The sequence below is a fragment of the Furipterus horrens genome, unplaced genomic scaffold (assembly GCF_987537825.1).
Source record: "Furipterus horrens unplaced genomic scaffold, mFurHor1.1.pri manual_scaffold_3, whole genome shotgun sequence".
Classification (NCBI taxonomy): Eukaryota; Metazoa; Chordata; class Mammalia; order Chiroptera; family Furipteridae; genus Furipterus; species Furipterus horrens.
Window position 1 is genome coordinate 107,371,911 of NW_028327173.1, and position 20,072 is coordinate 107,391,982.

The 20,072-nt window shown below is 36.2% G+C and overlaps 1 protein-coding gene and 1 pseudogene across 8 annotated transcripts in view; both read right to left on the reverse strand.

Moving 5' to 3' along the window:
* NEO1 (neogenin 1) overlaps positions 1–20,072 on the reverse strand; it is a 290,741-nt gene that overhangs the window by 101,462 nt on the left and 169,207 nt on the right. The gene's annotated exons all lie outside the window — the stretch shown is intronic.
* On the reverse strand, positions 17,049–18,063 carry LOC150015698 (prothymosin alpha pseudogene; annotated as a pseudogene).

Here is a 20,072-nt window from a genome sequence, read left to right on the forward strand (position 1 = left end):
AACAACTGAGCAGTTAAAAAGCTTCACCCCGTAAGTGTAAGAAAAACAAGATTTCTGCACAGCCCCAAGGTGTATCTCCTAAAACACCTATTAATCACAAAGAGAAAAAGCATAACTTTTTCATGGGGAAATCTGGAAGATATCACCTTAACCACATAATCAAGTTGACATTACCAAATAATAAGACATATTAATATCATGTACTCCTGATATGGATGTGTTGAAAATGACACATCAATTCTGTACTATTTGTCAAAAAAAAAAAAAAATCCATAGCCTTAATATAATCAAGAGTAACTGCCAGACAAGTGCAAAGTTAAGAACACTGTACCAAATACCTGACTAAAAGCATCAAGGGCACAACTGACCAGGAAAGAACAGTCACAGACTGAAGTAAACTAAGGGGTTGTGACAACTAAACACAACGTGGGCTACAAAACCAGATCCTAGAACAGAAAAAGCGCATTAGTGGAAAAACTGGTAAAATCAGAATAAAGTTTGTAGTTTACAGTTAAATGGTGTCAATTATTTACTGTACCACAGTTATATAAGATGTTAACATTACAGTGAAGCTGAGTGAAGAGTATTCTACAGGAATTGTCTGCATTGTTTTTTTGTGTGACACTTCTGTAATTCTAAAATTATTTCAAAATAAAGGTTTTTAAAAAGGCCCATTTATATAAAGATATTTCAATACTTTTAAAAATACCATATTCTTAAATATGAATGAATTGCCGAAGACTACTTTTAAGTATTTGAGGGTAGATCTCTCCTTCTGATGAAATTTCCCCAGTTATTTATTCTATTTCCTTTAATATACAGCTTCGCAACTTTTCCATAAACCGTTAAAATGAAGTAGCCAAAACATATATGAGGATGCAATTTTTGTTATTATAATCAAATATCAAAATAGTTTCTCAGCATCTACATCACACTAATCAGACATACTGAGCTAGAAATATAACCCAAAGGTCGTATGTGTCTCACATGTGATACTAATCAGTTTATTTTGCTACCCTATACTGCACTTATGTAATTGTTGAAAATTAATTATATCCTGCTTGTACAGAGCTATCTGATAAGAATGTTATATTCATGTAGAGCTGCAATAATAGTGATTATATTAGCATTAATTTATGTGAACCTTTAGGAACACATCAACAAGACAGTTGAAAAGAGAAATTTATATTTGTTAGCATCATTGATTTTCCTTAGTTTTTTTTCTGGCTAACTTCTGCTCTTCCAAACTGTTATTTCAGATACTGTATTTTCCCATACTAGAACTTCCATTTAGTTCTTTTTTTATATTTCTATTTCTTTATTAAACTACTATTTGTTCCCTCACTGGGTTCATATTTTCTTTTGTATCCTTGAACATATTTATAATAGCTGCTTTAAATTCCTTGTCTGCTAATTTCATGATGATGTCTGCCATTTCTGGGTTTGTTTTCTACTGATTGACTTTTCTCCAGATTATGGTTCAAATTTTTCTTTTAAAATTTTTTACATGTCTACTAATTTGGATTATATGCTAGACATTACGTGTGCTATCTGTTGGTTGTTTGGACTTCTTTGTCTTCCTTAGTAGAGTGTTCAACTTTATTATGGCAGACAATTAATCTCAGGGTCTATTCCTTTTAAGGTGTGTCTTAGGTTTTTAGGATGATTCTATAGCCTGGGCCTGTCTATAGGCTCCACTGAATACCTGGGATATTCAACAAGGTTTCTTTAAGCTGACAGGATAAAATGTAAACAATTCTCAACTCTGTGTATGCTCCAGTAATTTTTCTGCTCTCCAGTACTTGTTCTCTCCTTAGTACATGTCCTTTTCTAGACTAGTGAAGTCAGCTCTCTGTATGTGCAGCTTAGTGTTTAGGGGAAGGCTCAAGGGGAACCCTACACAGCATTCTTGAGCTTTGTTGCACATCTCTCATCTTGACAGTAGCCTGCCCCACAAATTCTAACTATCTTTCCACCCCTGAACTCTGATCTCTGTCTCCTTAGGTCATTGAGTCTGCTCCCGTCTCCCAATATGCAGTCTAGAAAGTACTTCCTAGCAGAAAGCTGAGAGTAACTATGGGGCTCATCTCATTTGTTTCCACTCCCTTATGAATTATGGTCCTGCATATTTTCAAATGCCTAAAAATTTTTATTTCATATATTTTGTCCAATTTTCTAGTTGTTTGTATCAGGAATGCTAGTTACTCTGTATGACCAGCAGTGTAAGTTGCAAGTACTTCTAAGATATTACAATAATCAATGCTATTTCAAAGAAGTACTACCGTAATAAAAAATGTATTAAAAACATTTCTAAGCTTTGATCATTTTAGGAAACATTAATGTATTCTTACTTTAATTGTAATATTCATTTGTTTTCTTTGCAAGAACTAATATCTGGTACACATTCAATATATGTTTGTTTAATGACTGAATAAGTAAAAAATAAGAAAACATTTTAAGAACAAAAATATAATTGTGGAGTTATGAAGGATTTAAAAATATAAAGTTATATCATGAAGAAAACTTTTAAAGCTGAATTTCTGAAGAATACTTATGTCTAAACAAGCCATGAAAATAGACTTTTAACTACACAAAACTTGGCAGCTCTCCCTAACATTCTAGGATAAACTAAAAGTAACACTTTTACTAGCCAAAAAGAGTGAGAATGATGCTTGTATGTATATAGGTAAACATATGAAATTCAACTTCCAAATTAACCTTAAATTATTTTTCTTTAGTTTAAGTTTCACACAACTTATTTGCTTTTTCAAATAAAAATTACATGCATTCAACACCCAATTTCACAAGATATGCCTTCAAGCTTTCTTATTACTTTTGAATTCAAATACAATTCTACATTTCTAACTCCATCCCACTATTAACAATCTAGCTGCTTCCTGGTTAGGGCTAATGAAGTACTCAATTGTTGGAGCCAATGATGCCCAACCTGTACTCTGGATTTCTGAACTCAAGGGAAATTGCTCTATGGCTACAGGAAACACTTTTAATCTAATCCCTGCCAGGTTTCTGGAAGTGGAGGTAAAATGACCAGGCTGAAGAGTATTACCAGCCATCCTACTGATGACTGGGGTCTGGTGTTTCAGATTATTATAAAAACTCAGTTCATAGCTTATCAATTTTTCAATAATTCTTTCTTCTTCACTTCTTTTATTAGCTTATACTTTAAGTCTGATTTGAAAAGAAAAACAAAAAGACTTAGTGAAAACACCCTGGCATTTCAGATACCATCTATAAGGTAATGTCATCATAATACTAGTAAGCCAAAGAGACAAACTATTTTTATAACTGCCACTGGAAAGTCAATCACAATTGTTATGGGTGCTTGTCCCATTCTGAAATAATCATAAAAATATATGCATGAATGTTCAGATACCTCAGTATTCATCTTTAAAATTTCTCTACGGGCTCCTAGTCCACAATTCTGATAGAGAAGTTCATTTTCTCTTACTGTAAATAGCTCAAAGAAAGCAATCAAAATGGAAAAGTGAGAGTCCAATAACACAAGCATTCTTTCAAATTAAAAACATTCAAATGAGGCACATAAATTCAATGGGGAAACAACAATTACACTAGGCTATTGATCACAGCACTTTATTAAAAATAAAAACACCAACAGAATTTGAGACGAACTGCAGATTATTTATTGAGAGTAATCTGTCACAGAAAGGAGCCACTGAAAAATATGTGGCAGTTACAATGAATTCAAGGCTGTGCAGATCAGGCGTATTTCACAGAAGCTCCTAAGTGAGTATCAGGAGAAGAACACAGATGTCTTCCCCTTTTCCAAACTCACCACTATCTCCAAATTTAAAATGTAATACTGAATTACAGAAAACTAAAACATAGGAATAATGCTGCACAATGGTGGTTATTACGGCTTCGCATCCTATATCTGATATATAAGAACCTGCTTTTGGAGACTAATAGATAAATAGTTATAGCCCATGCCCATGCCCCATCCCATTATGCCCCACATAGGAGTTAGTGTTACAAATCTTAAGATTTTTGTAATCATAAAGTTTCAAAGTAGAGGTAAGAAAGATGCTTTAGAAAACAGATGCAGATTTTAGAGTAAGAAATTATTTTTTAAACCTAAGTTCTATTCAACAGTAGACTGGGAGTCTTCTGAGAAAGAATGCCCTGTCACTGGAAAATGGTAAGGGTTACTGTAAAGACAATCACTGCACAGCTGAAATTTGCAATTCTAAAATTCTGTGGTTTTCTGAAACAAAAAAAAAATGACTTGCTAATAAACCTCAGGAATTCTATATTTAATAATCACTTGTTTGAAATGACAAAAAACTGGCCATGCATTGTATCACAAAAAGAATCTCAAATGCCAATGAACTGAGACATGTGGTCATCTACTGACAGTGAGGGAACAGTTTGAGGAGTGTGAAGGTTTAAAACAATCAACATTCAGGGAATAGAAAGGGGGTAGACTAGAAAAATGTAATAGGATTTCCCAGCAGCCTGAGACCCAATTGAAGTTGGTGCTTACGATTTAGTACAGGTCTTCTTGGTCATGAGAAAGTAACATACTCCAAAATGAAATAACTCAAAGCTATCCAAATACCTGAAATGCCCGTCACCAAAGTTTGTGAACAGTTAGGAGGCAGATTAGGGGCACGATGCAACGAGAACATAAAACTCTCAAAAGTAGTTTGCCAAGGCTACATATTCTGAGCACTCAAACAATTTCAAAGCAAGGCAATAAGAGTTCTATGTGAATGATTCCGCAGACTTAAGAGCTCCTCTCCTGAAGAACTAATCTGATAACAAAAAAAAAATGTACTCTATTGGAGAGTTTTAGTGGGTGTGTTCTTATAAGCAGCTCTTGCAGTGAGCTGCTGGTTTAAACAAATGACTTACATAAACAATTGAAGGAAGTTATAAATTAAAATGAACACAAAATACTCCTCCCATTCTTGTATGTAGGAGAGATGTTTCACTTTTAAGGAAGTCATTTGACATTTTCCTGACATCAAAAGCATTCATTAAAAAAGGTGTGCCAGATGCTAATGACGCACCTATCACAGCAGTGAGCCCAGAAAAAAGATAGCCTCTCCTTTCATCCTAAATCAAAATGACGTCTCCTCAGTTAAACAAAGGTTGCTTTTAAAAGTATGCATACCACTAAAATATTAGAACAATATATAGTAGTTATGAGATTAGCTGCATTTAAATGCTTATACCATAGAAAAACATTTTTTAAACTGCATATCACATTATACTACACTTTTTACTTCTGGTGATCTCTTAAGCAAGCATCAATTGGGAGATATTCTCAATTCCAATAACACAATAACCTAAAATGAAAAATACTGATCAAGCATTGAAACTATATGAAATCAAGTCTATAAACAGCCAGATTGTCAGTGATGTCTTTCAGACCCAAATGATATTCTGCCAACTATGACATTACTGTATAATTTAGCATCTTTTAAATATAGCCACCAATTTAAAAATGTTGAGACATACTATCTTCCTTCTGGTGTTTTAGTACTGCATAATGGATTCTTTCTTTATAACAAAATAATGGCATCAAATTAAAATTCAAGCTTGCTCTCTGATAATCTCTACATCCATCTTTGTGTCTGGAAAAGTCATCTGCAGAACTTCTAAATGCTAAACATCAAAAATTATAATTGAGGCACTAAGTTATTATCTGTATCTTACAAGCTCTGGTCTTAAGATTCATGACTTTTGGCAAAGATATTAAAACAAACTAATCATACTTTAATTATACTTCTACCTCTCCAAAGCTGTTTAAAATCAGAGCAGTCATTATAGCACAACTCAACAGCAATGGAGATCAACTTTCTTAGACTAAGATCATAACCTTAGATATATGCAGAGAATCCCTTTATTTCTATTTAGTGTAACAGTTCAATCTTCTCCTCTCCCTTATCCTAAATGCCCAAATACTCACAAATCTTGTTCTTTCTTTGTAAACATCTATCTGACATTAAATAAATATCATCTATGAGCCACTGACAGATAAAAGAATTTCTCTTTCCACTGTCACCACATAGCTAAGGGCCTTAGACATCACATTTGATTTGGTACAACATTCTCCTAATGGGTATCACCAATATACTAATCCTCTTAAAGTGCTACTTATTTCTTCCTGTACCTGAAAATTGCTAGGGTTTTCCAGCTACTCAAAAAAATCCCAGCCGTAAGACTAGGTATTAAATAATCTGGTCTACGCACACCCTTTCCAGGAATACTCTTGTATTCCTATCTGTCAGAACAGTGGTAAACTGAACTACTTACTATTCCCCAAATGCACTTGGAGTCTTATTTACACAGCTGAAATGTCATCCATTTTTGTATTCATATAATCCGATCAATTTATAATCCCACTTACCCTTTTATGCTCAGCTCAAATGCCATTTCTTCAAGAAGCCCTCCTGCTCTGCCAAACCTAGTAGAAACCATCTCTTCCCATTCCAAATGACAGCAGCCTCTGACATGTAACACAGCTTGCAATGTAATTCTTTAGATTCATAATCCAAAACCTCTACCCTAGTACTGTTAAGAGCCTTTCAGATTCAATAAATTCGCAACACCTGGAGTGACCATGAACTATAGTGACCACACCCATATACCTTTGACAGGGAAAGAAGGCACTTTTCATAATTGTGTTGAGCCAACAGGCATAAACTAGGACTGTCTCGGGCACACTAGATGTATGGTCATCCTTACAAAATGACAGACCTAACCAACCTTGCCAATAAGTGTAACCACAAGAGACTTAAAAGACTGAACTTGAAATTAAGAAAATGTAAATTATCTTGGAAACATTAACTTGCTAAAATCATAAATTTTAAAACTGAAAACCCAGGTATTAGTCCTGACTCTGATGCTAATTAGCTAGTGATATAAAGCAAGTCACTAAACTGAATCTCCAGGTCAGCTAGACTAGATGTTCGGATTTCTAAGGTCCATTCTAACTAGACTCTGATTTTACATTCTCTCCCAATGGCCTACATAGGATAGTCACTGCCAGGTGAATCTCTATTTACAAAGTGCATGTACTCAATAAAATACTCGTTCGTTTAACAAAACCCATCTGCTTTTAATATTTGAATAAACTATACCTTACTGCCTTAGCATTTATATAACATAATTCATCTTCCAGGAAAAAATGCTTTAATAGCTGGCACTTGGAGATAGTTGCCAAATACTTTTAACAACCTGTTTTTTCTCCATAGCATCTTTTCCAAAAATTAAAATTTAAGAAGTTTTAAATCACACTGAACAAAGTAAAAATCATTATGTACAGACCTGATTACAATATTTCAAGTTTAATTTCTAACAGATTTTTAATTTGGCTTTTCAAAAATTTTATAATATATAGTCGTCTCCCTCTTCAGACTTTTCAATCCCACTGCTCAGATATAAACACAATTAACAAACTGCTGTGCAGATTTATAAAATTCTATTACATATTCAAGCACAGATACATCTATAGCTTTCTTTCTCACCTTTTCCACAAATGAAGTCAGACTACACATACTTTCTACAACTTGCTTTATTAATAATGCAAGTTGGATATTTTCCATATCTACCTCATTTTTTAACAGCTAACTAGCCTTCCACTGTATTCATATATTTAATCAGCCTGCCTATTGGTTATGATGAATGCACTGTTTCTAGATTTATGAAAGTCCAACATAAATATCTTTAAGTGTCTGCAAGATAAATTATTATAAATTCATTACTGGATAAGAGGACATATGAACTCTAAATTATTATTTAATGCACTTCAGAAAATTTACACTACCATCAAGAACACAAAAACACAAGTCTCCTCATACCTTCATTTGATAAAGAATAGGGCAATTAAATAAAAGATAAACCCAGGGCAATTAAAGAAAAGATCAACTGGTCACTACAGACATGTCCACAAAATACTGTTTAGGAAAGTCACAGAAAAAGATAATTTCCCTTCTACAAATAAATTGTGTATATATAAATGTGTGTATACATATTTGTAAGCATAACACACACTCAGAGTCTTCTTCCAATGTTCTGGTCTCAACTTACATATCCCATCAGAAAAAACCTCCCTGTCTATCCTATTTAAAGTAAATCTCAATATATCCTCAATAATTCTTTATCAGAGTATTCTTTTTACTTCCTTGAAGTAGACATAGAACTATAATCATTATTTACTTACTTGCTCAATGTCTGTCTCTGCTAATAGAACATAAGCACTCTGAGGACAGAGAATCCTGTCCGCTTTTTGAGTATTTCATCTCATCACTTAATACAATGAATACAGAATTTTATATAGCATACAGAATTTTGCTCAACAAATACTTGTTGAATAAATGAATAAATACATAAGCAATGTCTGTTAACAAGGGTTATCTTTAGAAATTAAGATTAGAGAAAGAGTTCAAAGGTACACTTACCTTTGTCAATTATGCATTATTTGTGGCAATGAATATGTGTTACATTTATTTAAAACCATTTTAGTGCAAGTTCACTTTTAACCAGACAACCATTTCAGATGCTTTGCAATCCGGTCAATTAAGGTATTTTCTTGTTTTGCAAATTTACATAATCTAACTAAACATTAAATAGGTTTTTGCTGGTTAATGAAAAAAACCCTCAAACCTTGCTTCATGAAGTTATTAAACTTTTATCCTCATTTTAATTTAGTTTAACGTTGGCTTTGCCTAGTACAATCTTTCAAATTACTATTACCTTAAAGTTACAGAGTACTTACAATATACAAAATGCTTAATATTTATCATCGTATTTGCCCCTCAGAGGTAAGCTGTGCAGATTATAGTTTATACCTAACAAATAAAGAAACTGATGGTCAGTGAGATAAACTACCTCAGCTATAATGGGGTTGGGACATGAGGCCAATACTTCAAATTTTTAACACAAGGTTTGTTTTGTTAAGTACATTGTGGCAGGTAATAAAATTAACTGTCAATGTCTCAATGTTTCAGCAAATAATACATCCATTTATTTCAGTACCTAGACAGAAAAAGTGTTCTGAAATGCATCTTATATTCAATATTTAATGCACATATTTCTAAAACAACTTCATTTAGTAGAGTATTTGAGTGATAAGGGACCTAAGAAATTATCTAATTCCTTCATTTTATAGAAAATAAAAATCACAGGATGTCAGTATACAATCCAATCACTCACCAAGTAAATGGCAGTCAAGAATTACAAACTAAGCATTGACATTAGATGCACTTTTACTATTAGGAAGTTCCTAGACATGGATTTCATGATTAAGAAGTCAAATTTCATCATAGTTTTCTCAAATTAAAACGTTTTTTAAAGTTATAATTAGTTACAAAAAAGCAAAATAAATTATTAGAATTTACCTTTTGATTAAAATCAACACCAACTATCATATATCTGCTGCTTCAGATTTAAAATATTCCACTAATGACTAATAATTTCCTGCCATCTAGCCAATGTTAAATCATGCCAGGCCATTACTCACTTATTCCAGGACTTCTATTATTCAGTATTTACCTTGGATACTATATGGAATTTTTTACTAATGTTTCTGGTAAAAAAAAAAGTAAAGCTCATATGTTTCCTTATCTACCACAACCATAATATCCTAGAAATCATTTAATGCCTTGGTAAAGTATGAATTTCCTTTATTAAAAACAAGTTCATATTACTCCATTTTCACCAACACATCTACCCTTACTGGAAATAAAAAATGTCAATTATCACACTTATATGAACAGATGTACAGAGAAAAATCATATTGTTGTGTTTTTACATTTGAGTCTTCCATGATAATTTTGGAAACTATTTTTAAAGTCAAAGAAACAGGAAGAAAGACTAAAAAGAAGTTAATGAACAAAAAACAAGTTTTACCTTAATTCTTACTATTCTTAATATATCTATAATAATTTATATGCCAATACTTTAAAAAAATCATTCAATATACAATTGTTAGACAGTATTTTAGCTAAAATGGCAGGTAATATGAACTGGCAGCAAGTAAAAATGTTATTTATTAAATATTTTAATATTTAAAGATCTTGTAAAATGAAGTGTCTCTTCCTAAAAATGCATAAAAGTAAAGTTAAATATTAAAAATTTCATTTTAAGTGTTTCAAGAAAGTATGTTTAGGGAAGTCCCCATGAGTAGGGAGGGGTCTCAGCCTCACACCAGGTTCCTCAGCCCAGGGTTTGAGTGCCAGGATGGTATGTCTCCATAGCTTAGGGCTGTAAAAACCAGCAGAAAGTAAAGTTGAGGAGACAAGAGAGCTTCTGGAATCCCAGATAATTCCTCTTCAAGGGCCCATGCACGGATTTACTCTATTGAGTAAACAGATTTACTCTATAGAGACATATGGGGAGGAACTGAATTATTTGGCATCAGGGTGAGAGCCAGAGGGACAGCTTTCTCCCAGACAGAAGTAATGGCAGAGCTCACTGTTCCTTTTCTGAGCCCGCCCCTCACAGAGCTGGCAGGGGTGGGGCGACACACATCATATCTAAGACTCTATCAGCCTGGCTCACACTGTTTGCTCCACCGTAGTGATTCCAAGATTCCCACCCCATCCAACTTATAGGCCCACCCAAGCTGTTTCCAGTGGCTTTTTCATTAGGATGGCCTATCTTGCTTGGCTCATGCTTCCAACTTCTCTAAATTTAATCTCAAAACATCTGCCATTTTTAAAACAATCTATCTTTACCTTTGCTCTATTGTGAATTGTACGCTTATGTTAGTTATTTTATCATATCCATTTGTGTGCATTCTTATTATGTTCAGAATATTAAATTTCTGTAATTCTTGAAATATTCTTCCCTCACTTGCCTCCTCTTTAATTTAGTTAAGGTATTTCTCATACTTTATATGCAGAAGATTAAAATTTTTATAGACTATAATTCCAAAGCTTTCATCTGTATTCTCTTTTATGTCTTCTAAATGTAAAAGCAAATGGCAAAACTCTATCATCTTTTAACATTTTTTACTGATTCAATTAACTTTAACTCTGTATTTTATTTTGATAAAAGATAAATATATAATTTAATTCTTTCCAAATCACCACCTAATTCTTCATGTAGTGTATGGTCCTTTTAATCCACACTGATTTGTGATTTCACTTTTTCATACATTCAAAGCTTGTGAAGTGCTATTTCTGCTATATAAGCATCTTTTCCCAGATTCACTTAGGCTATCATAATTTTTAAATGATGTGCACAAGACTGAGAGTAAAAAGAAGATTTTTAAAAATCAGCAGGATAAAACCGGTTCTATTAGAAATAATTTAATTAATGAATTGGAAAGATAAAAACAGTAAGGGAATAAATGCTACCTATGAATAGATAAAACAAGATGCTGAGGTGTAAGTCCACAGAAAACAGTGGTGGTTTAAGGCAGAAACAAGAAAGAGTCTCCTGACCATTAAGGAAAATAAAAAACACATTGCAAAAAAAATTATCAAACAATTATAACGATGGTATCTATGGAGATCTTCAAGAGGTATTCAAAGATGAACTTGAGATGAATAAGACCTTCATCTGAAGGCAGAGGGAAAAAAAACGACTAGACAATTCCTTTAGTGAAGATTGTGGAGTTTTAATTTTCAGTAGTGTGAAAGACTACCACATGCCATCTGAGAACACAATATTCTCTACATACAAGAAAATATAATGCTTATTAGCTGCCTTAATTTGTAGCAAAAGAAGAGTTCAGTTAAACACCTTCAAATCTATCATAACCAAAACTTCTTTTCTTCTCAACCTCTTTCCTGACCTACTGACAGCAAATGCCCCCTGATTCTAGACTTTTTTATCTGGTTTCCTATTATAACCCAAACTCAACATGTCTTTTTATTTTTTTTAACCTTTTTAAATTTTTAATATATTTAAACTTTTTTTCAGTTACAGTTGACATACAATATTATATTAGTTTCAGGTGTAAAACTCAGTGATTAGACATTTACATAACTTATGAAGTGATTAACCCCATAAATCTAGTACCCATCTGACACCATACATAGTTATTACAACAGTATTGTCTATGTTCTCTATGCTGTACTTTACATCCCTGTGACTATTCTGTAACTACCAATTTGTATTTCTTAATCCCTTCACCTTTTCCGCACAGCACCACCCCCCAAACCCTCTCCCATCTGGCAACTGTCAAAATGTTCTCTATATCTATGAGCCTGTTTCTGATCTGCTTCTTCATTTATCTTTTTTTGTTGTTTATTTTAGAGTCCACAGTTTAGTGAATAATATGGCATTTTTCTTTCTCTGTCTGATTTATTTTACTCAGCACAATATCCTCTAAGTCCATCCATGCTGTTGAAGATGGCAAGACTTCATTCTTTTTTATGGCTGAGTCATATTCCATTGTATATACACACCACTTCCTTGTCCACTCATCTACTGATGGACACTTAGGTTGCTTCCATACCTTGGCTACTGTAAATAATGCTTCAATGAACATATGGATGATAGATAAGTATTTATTGCCATTTTATCATTAATATTTTTTCTTCTTTTTCTTCCTAAAGAAGATGCTAACCCTGGCCAGGTGGCTAAGTTGGTTAGAGCACTGTCCTGTACACCAAAAGGTTGCAGGTTCAATCCCTGCTCGGGGTGTGTACAGGAGGCGACCAATTGATGTTTCTCTCTTACATGGATGTTTCTCTCTCTCAAATCAATAAACATATCCTTGGTTAAAAAAAAGATCCTTTAACATTTCATGCCGTACTGGTTAGGTGGTGATAAGTTCTTTTAGCTTTTCTTGTCTGGTAAGCTCTTTATCTGTCCTAAATGATAGCTTTGCTGGATAGAGTAATCTTGGTTGTAGGTCCTTGCTTTTCTTCGCTTAAAAAATTTTCTATCAATCCCTCTGGTTTGCAAAATTCTGTTGAGAAATCAGTTGACAGTCTTAGGGGAGCTCTCTTTATAGGTAACTAACTCTTCTCTTGCTGCTTTGAAGATTCTCTCTTCATTGTTTGGCATTTTATTATATGTTTTAGTGTGGGCCTCTTTGGAACAATCTTATTTGGGACTTGTTGGTTCCTGGACTTGTATGTCTATTTCTTTCTTTCACTAAGTTAGGGAAGTTTTCTGTCATTATATTTTCAAATAGGTTTCCAATTCCTTTCTCTCTCTTCTCTGGAAAGTTGTCCCAGACACTCAAATTGTTTTTTTTTTTTTTTTTTTTTTTTTTTAATTCTTTATTCTTTTTGCTGTTCTGATTGGGTGTTTTCTGTTTCCTTATCTTCCAAACTGCTGGCTTGATCCTCTGCTTCATCTACTCTACTGATGATTCTTCATTTCAGTATTACATTCTTTTATTTTTTTAATCCTCATTTGTGGATATGTTCATTAATTTGAAGACACACACACACACACACACACACATCAATTTGTTGTTACACTTACTGACACATTCACTGGTCATTCTTGTCTCTGTCCCGACCAAGGATTGAACCCACAACATTAGTGGATTAGGATGACACTCTAGCCAACTGAGCTATGCAGCCAGTGTTATAACCAGTTTTTTAAACTCTGCATCTAGTAAGAATGCTTGTCTCTATTTTGCTAAGTTCTGAGTTTTGCTCTGTTCTTTCACATGGGACATGTTTCTTTGTCTCGTTTTGGTTGCCACCTTGTGTTTTTTCCTATGTATTAGATAGAGCAGTTATGTCTCCCAATCTTGGTTTTATGTAGTATGTGTCCTGTAGGGCCTAGTAGTACAACTTCCCCAGTCACTCAAGCTAGTTGCTCCTGGTACATCCTCATAGGACTGTGTGCACCCTCCTGTTGTAGTTGACCTTAATTGCTATCAATGGAAGGGATTTTCCCCAAGACCAATTGACTGAAAGGACTGGCAGTGACCACAGCAGAGGATCTGCTGTGCAGGGGCTGACCCCACAGAGCAGGACTCGCTTCAGTGGGACTCTGGTGTCCAATGAATCTGCCTCTTGATTGTGTCGATTGCGGAGGTGGTTAGGAAGTACTCTGGCACAGTCTAAAGCTGTCTACTTCATGCACTGGCTCTAGGGCCTTCCAGGAGGTGCAGGACAGGGTCAATTACTGCTGTGCCCTGTCCAGGGTCACATGGCATGAGCTACAGAGCAATCTGCAAATGGCTGCTACTCCTACAGGGCTTGGGGGTGCCTGGGAGAGGACGGGATGCAAACCCAGGCCAGATGCAGCTAGTGCTTGGCCTGGGGCTACTTAGCAAGTAGTATGGGGTATGCAGAGGCCAGATGCTGCTGTTTTTGAGAGATTTTAGGAAAGTTAGCAGCATGAATCAAGACAGGTTGTTTGTATGGAAAAATCACTGGAAAGGGCTTGGGTGGGCCCCCAAATTGGGTTTGATGGGGTCTCAGGAATTACCAGATGGGGTTAACAGTGTTAGCCAACAGTGCCTCCCTGGCTCCTTAGGGGGGACCTTACACAGCCAACATTTCCCTCCCAATGTTTAGCTACCACACATGGCTGTGCAACCAGCTGGTTCTGCCTCTCCAGCCCTCCTACCAGTCTCGATGTGGCTTCTTCTTTATATCCTTATTTCAGGTGGTTTTGAATGGTGGCTTAGCTGTAATTCTGATGTAGTTGTGAAAGGTTCCAAGTAGCATTTACCTATGCGCCATCTTGACTGGAAGTCCAAACTCAACACGTCTTAAACTGATGCTTTACCACCCTAAGCAAACCAGCTCTATTATCTTTCTTTTCAAATTTGTTGGCATGAAGTTGTTCTGAATATCCCTTTATCCTCTTAAAGTATGTAAGATTTGTAATTATGTCCTCCCTTTCATCCCGATACTGTTAATTTGTGTATTTGTTTTTTTTTAATCAGTCTGGTTAAACATTCCGATTTAATCTTTTCCAAGAACCAGCTCTTGCTTTCATTTACTTTTCCATTTCATTTATTTCTGTTCTTCATCATTTCCTTCTTCTTAATGCTTCAGATTTAATTTGTTTTTAATGTAGTTTTTAAAAGATTCCCTCAAAACACTAGTTTATCTGCATTGTGCAAATTTTGATGAATTGTTTTCATTTTCAGTCTGTTCAAAATAATTTCTAATTCCCTGTGTGAATTGTTTTTTGACACATGGATTATTTAGAAGGGTGTTTAATTCCCAAATATTTGAGGATTTTCTGGGTCTCTGATATTGATTTCTAGTTTCATGCCATTGGTGCCAAAAAATACTTTGACTAATTTTTAAGTTCTTTTAAATGTATTGAGATTTATTCTACAGACCTGAATTATCTGCACTTAATGCAATTATCAATATGGGTAATTTAATTCTACCATCTTGCTAATTATTTTTTAAAATTATTTGTTTGTTTGTTTATTTTTAGAGAGAGGGGAAAGGAGAAAGAGAGGGAGAGAAACATCACTGTGTAGTTGCCTCTCACTCGCGCCCCCAACTGGGGACCTGACGTGCAACCTAGTCACATTCTCTGACTGGGAATCAAACCAGTGACACTTGGCTCTCAGGCCAACGCTCAATCCACTGAGCCACAGCAGCCAGGGCCCTTGCTAATTATTTTTATTTGTCTCATTTATTCTTGTTCCTTTCTACTTGTCTTTCTTTACTTCTTTTAGATAAAGTAGTTTTAAAGACTCCATTGTATTTCCACTATTCATATCTTATGACATTAGTTATATCTTTTTTCTTTTTTTAGTGGTTTCCCTAAGGCTTAAAATATGCATTTTTAACTTATCATGGTCTACTTCAATATTATATGATTTAATGTGTAATACAGAGAAGGAAAACTCTGATTCCAAAAAACCTCCGCTGCCTTGCGGCATACCTCTTCAGGGGAAAGGCTAGGGGAGTAAACCCCGACAGAAAATCCGGAGCCGGAGTCCCTAAGGCGGTTTGACGTTGTAGTCAACACCGGCAACTCCTGCGGCGCACCTGAAGCCAAGCTGTATTGACTCCGTCTTTCCCTTGGATCCTTCAGCTGCGAAGAGAGGGGGGGGGTCTGCTGCATGGGCAACAGCAGACCCTCCATATCACCCTGCCCAGGCTCTGTAGCTTCAGCTTCACTGGAGAGGACACTCCAGCGACATCGCAAGATGTCGATTCAACACGGGAGGAGACAGATACCGTGTCACTCCCGAGTCGGACTGCACAGCCATTCTCGGCGGTGCAGATAGACTCTTAAGAAGCTACACCATCGTCTCTCGAGACGGACGGCTGCCGACGACGAATGTGTAATATAAGAATTTTACAATTTACTTTCAATTTCCTTTTACTCTGCTCTGTTTTTATCATACATTTTAGTATTAAAAGTTATAAACTTTTTTCTTTAGACCAGAGATCAGAAGACTAGGACATGTCACCTGTTTTTGTAAATAAAGCTTTATCAGAACAGTCATGGTTGTTTGATTTAAATGACTGATTTCATGCTACATACGAGGGCAAAGTTAAGTAGTTGTGGAATTCTTTTCTTTTTAATAACTTTAAGAGATAATTGTCCAAACAGTGTTTTTCTGTAAAGGGCTAGATACTAAATATTTTAAGCTTTCTGCACTGAACAGTCTCCATCACACTTACTTTTTTGTTTTGAAACAAAACTCTGGCCTGCTTTGTTTCTTTACAATCCCTCCCAATTTCACTGAGCTATCATACTATTTCTATCTGAAGAACTTCCTTTAACGTTTTTTGTAGCACAGGTCTGCTGACAATGAATTTTTTCAGTCTTTGTTCTGAAAGGTTTTTATTTCACATTCATTTTTAAAAGATATTTTGCTGAATTATAATTTGGGTTGACTTTCATTTTTTCCTTTTAGAACTTTAAAAGTGTTGCCCCACTGTCTTCTGCTTACACCATTTCTGGCAAAAAGTCTTTTGTAATTCTTTATCTTTGTTCTTATTTTTAAAAATTTCTGGCTGCTTTCAAGATTTTCTCTTATGTTTGGTTTCCAGTAGTTCAACAATGATGTGTATCTGTGTTTCATTCTTTTACTACCAATACTACAATCATTGCTATTATTGTCTGTTTTTATTTTTTTTATTTTTTTTCATTAGAACAACTCAGCAAAATAAAATTCCGGTTTATTGGTGGGAACAACATTGTTTCACACATACATCAAACAGGCCAAAAAAAAAAAATAAACAGCAACTTCATAGACAAAAAAAGGAAAAAAAAAGCAACCTTTTATCTTTGGCCTTTTTAACCATCTCATACAAACCAACTACTTATAGTACAGCTAAGTACATACACAAAAAGTTACTGGAATGCTCGGAATAAGATTGTTTTGTTGTTGTTGTTTTTGCTTTTTTTACAAGGTTTTTTTTCTCCTTTGAGATTATAATGAACATGGTCACACCACAAGTAAAGTCGGAAGTAGGACAGAGAACGCTCCAAAGGCTGGTTTGGTCATCCCGAGATCATTAAAAATGGCTGACCCCTAACAATATGTACAAAAATATAAAATGTAAATAAAAAATACAAACAAATTTTCCTTTTTAAAGTACTTTTAAGAAAAAAAGCAGGGCCTTGGAAGTTTTGGTTTTTTTCCTCCCCTGTTGCAAATTCACGTGTGGTTTGGGGTGGGTGGTGGAGAGCGCGTGTCATCGCGGCAGGCGGGCGGGACTCTCTACTCGAAGGTGACCATGTTTAGATTCTGAGATGAGAAGTGGAGGGTGAATAGGTCACGGCGGCCTTTTTTTAAGTTTAACTTTTTCTTTTTTGCTGTCTAGTCATCCTCATCTGTCTTCTACTTCTTGGTGTCAACATCGTCATCCTCATCGTCTTTAGCTGCCCGTTTGACCGTAGCTGCCTCAGCCTCCTCATCTTCATCTCCATCCTCTTCCTCACCATCACCTTCCTCCTCCTCCTCCTCCTCCTCCCCTCCTTCTTCCTCTTCTTCATCTACCTCATTGTCAGCCTCCTGCTCCCCATTTTCCTCATTAGCGTTGCCATTAGCAGGTGCATCTCTTCCATTCTCTGCCTCCTCCACAACTTCCTTCTTCTCCTTTAAGTCCTTGGTGGTGATCTCGGAGCTGGTATCCACGACCACGTCTGACATGGTGGGCACGCCGGTGATCCTATGCAGCGGACTTTAAAAACAAACAAACAAAAAAAAAAAAACGGGAGTTCGAGGACTCTGGCGAAGAAGCTGCCGGAGTCCGCAGTGACTGAGGAGGCGGCGTGCGGCGGAGGTGGATGCAGCGAGTGGCGAGGCACACACAGGAACAATGCAAAGATGGCTTTTCAGAGCAGCCAGTGGGTTATTGTCTGTTTTTAAAATGCCTTATTGATTATGCTGTTACAGTTGTCCCAATTTCTTTTCCCTTTGTTCCCCTCCACCCAGTGACCCCCCCATACCTCTACTTATCCCCCCCGCTTAGTCCATGCCCATTAGTTTGCATATAGTTCTTCTCAACATCTTCCTGTCTACTCCACTCCCTCCTACTATGCTTCTTAATTCCTGGACCATCTCCCTCCCTTTCCCCCCTCCCCCCTTCCCACTGACCTCCCCCCATAATGTTCCCCATACCTATAATTCTTTTTCCACTCTCGTTGCCTACTTAGTTTGCCTTTGTTTCGATTCCGTAGCTTCTGTTGTTGGTTGTTGTGATACAGTTTTCATTTTAATGTTCATAGTTTTGATCCTCTTTCTCCTAAACAAGTCCCTTTAACATTTCATATGACATTGGTTTGGATCTGATGAATTCCTTCAGTTTTACTTTGTCCTGGAAGCACTTTCTCTGCCCTTCTCTTCTGAATGACAGCTTTGCTGGATAAAGTAATCGTGGTTGTAGGTTTTTGCTTTTCATTACTTTGAATATTTCTTGCCAGTCCCTTCTTGCCTGCAGAGTTTTTGAGAAATCAGCTGATAAAGTCTTACTGGGACCCCTTTGTATGTAATTCTCGTCTCTCTTGCTGCTTTTAAGGTTCTCTCTTTATCCTTAATTTTTGACATTTTGATTATAATGTGTCTTGGTGTGGTTCTCCCTGGGTCCCATTTTTTGGAACTCTCTGTGCTTCCTGGACCTGTAAGTCTATTTCCTTCCCCAAGTTAGGGAAGTTCTGCTTCATTATCTTTTCACACAATTTTTCAATTTCTAGTTCTTCTTCTTCTCCTTCTGGCAACCCTATGATTTGGATGTTGGCCTGCTAATAGCTGTCCCATAGGTTTCTGAGCCTCACCTCATTTTCCTCACTTTTCGTTTCTTCTTCCTGCACTGGTTGACTGTTTGTTCCTTCCCTATGTTCTGATTTGTTTTTTGGGATCTCCATCATGATCTGTGCCATCCTGACAGTTTTGTGTTTACCTTTGCTTCCTGGGCGGGGCTGTAACATCTCCTACACTATAGGGGGCGGAGCCCTGTGCACTCATCACAAGCAGGTGACCCTTCTCACCATGCTGTGGCATTTTGTGTGGGGGTGGGGGTCCAAGATGGATTACTGTCATTCACTCTCCGCTGAGAGACCGGGAGCCTCCTCCTCTGTCCCCACACCCTCTAGGCCTCACAGTCCAAGGCAATGAGGGTCTGTCTTCCCCGGTGCTGGAATCGCGAGGTACGGTTTTGGTCTGCAGCCAGGGGTGCTCCCCAGGTGCTTCTCACCTCCCCTTAAATACGGGTGTCTGTGCTTACCACCGTCCCACCACTGTCGCTGCAGCTGCCGCCACCAGCACAACTTGACCTCTCCTCCCCTGCTTCACTCCTCCTACCCATCTGGACAACCACCATTTCTTTATAACTTCATATGTTGGACTCCATGTAGCTTATTTTCTGGAACTTCTGGTTATTTCTGGTTTTGTGGTAGTTGTAGTCCTTTCTTAGTTGTGGAGGGAGACGGAGTATGTCGTCAGGCTAGGCCTCCATCTTGGCTAGAAGTTGTCTCCTCATCTTTCTTTACTATCATTGTTATTGTTTTTAGCCTACTTGGAGTTGTCTGAGCTTCTTTTTGGACCTGTGATATGATCTTTTTCATTTTTTTAATTTAAATTTGTTGGCCATTATCTGTTTAAATATTTTGTTCTTGTTAGACTCCACTTTACTTACACCATGAAATATGCTCCCATATTAAATGCCCTGTTTGGCCCT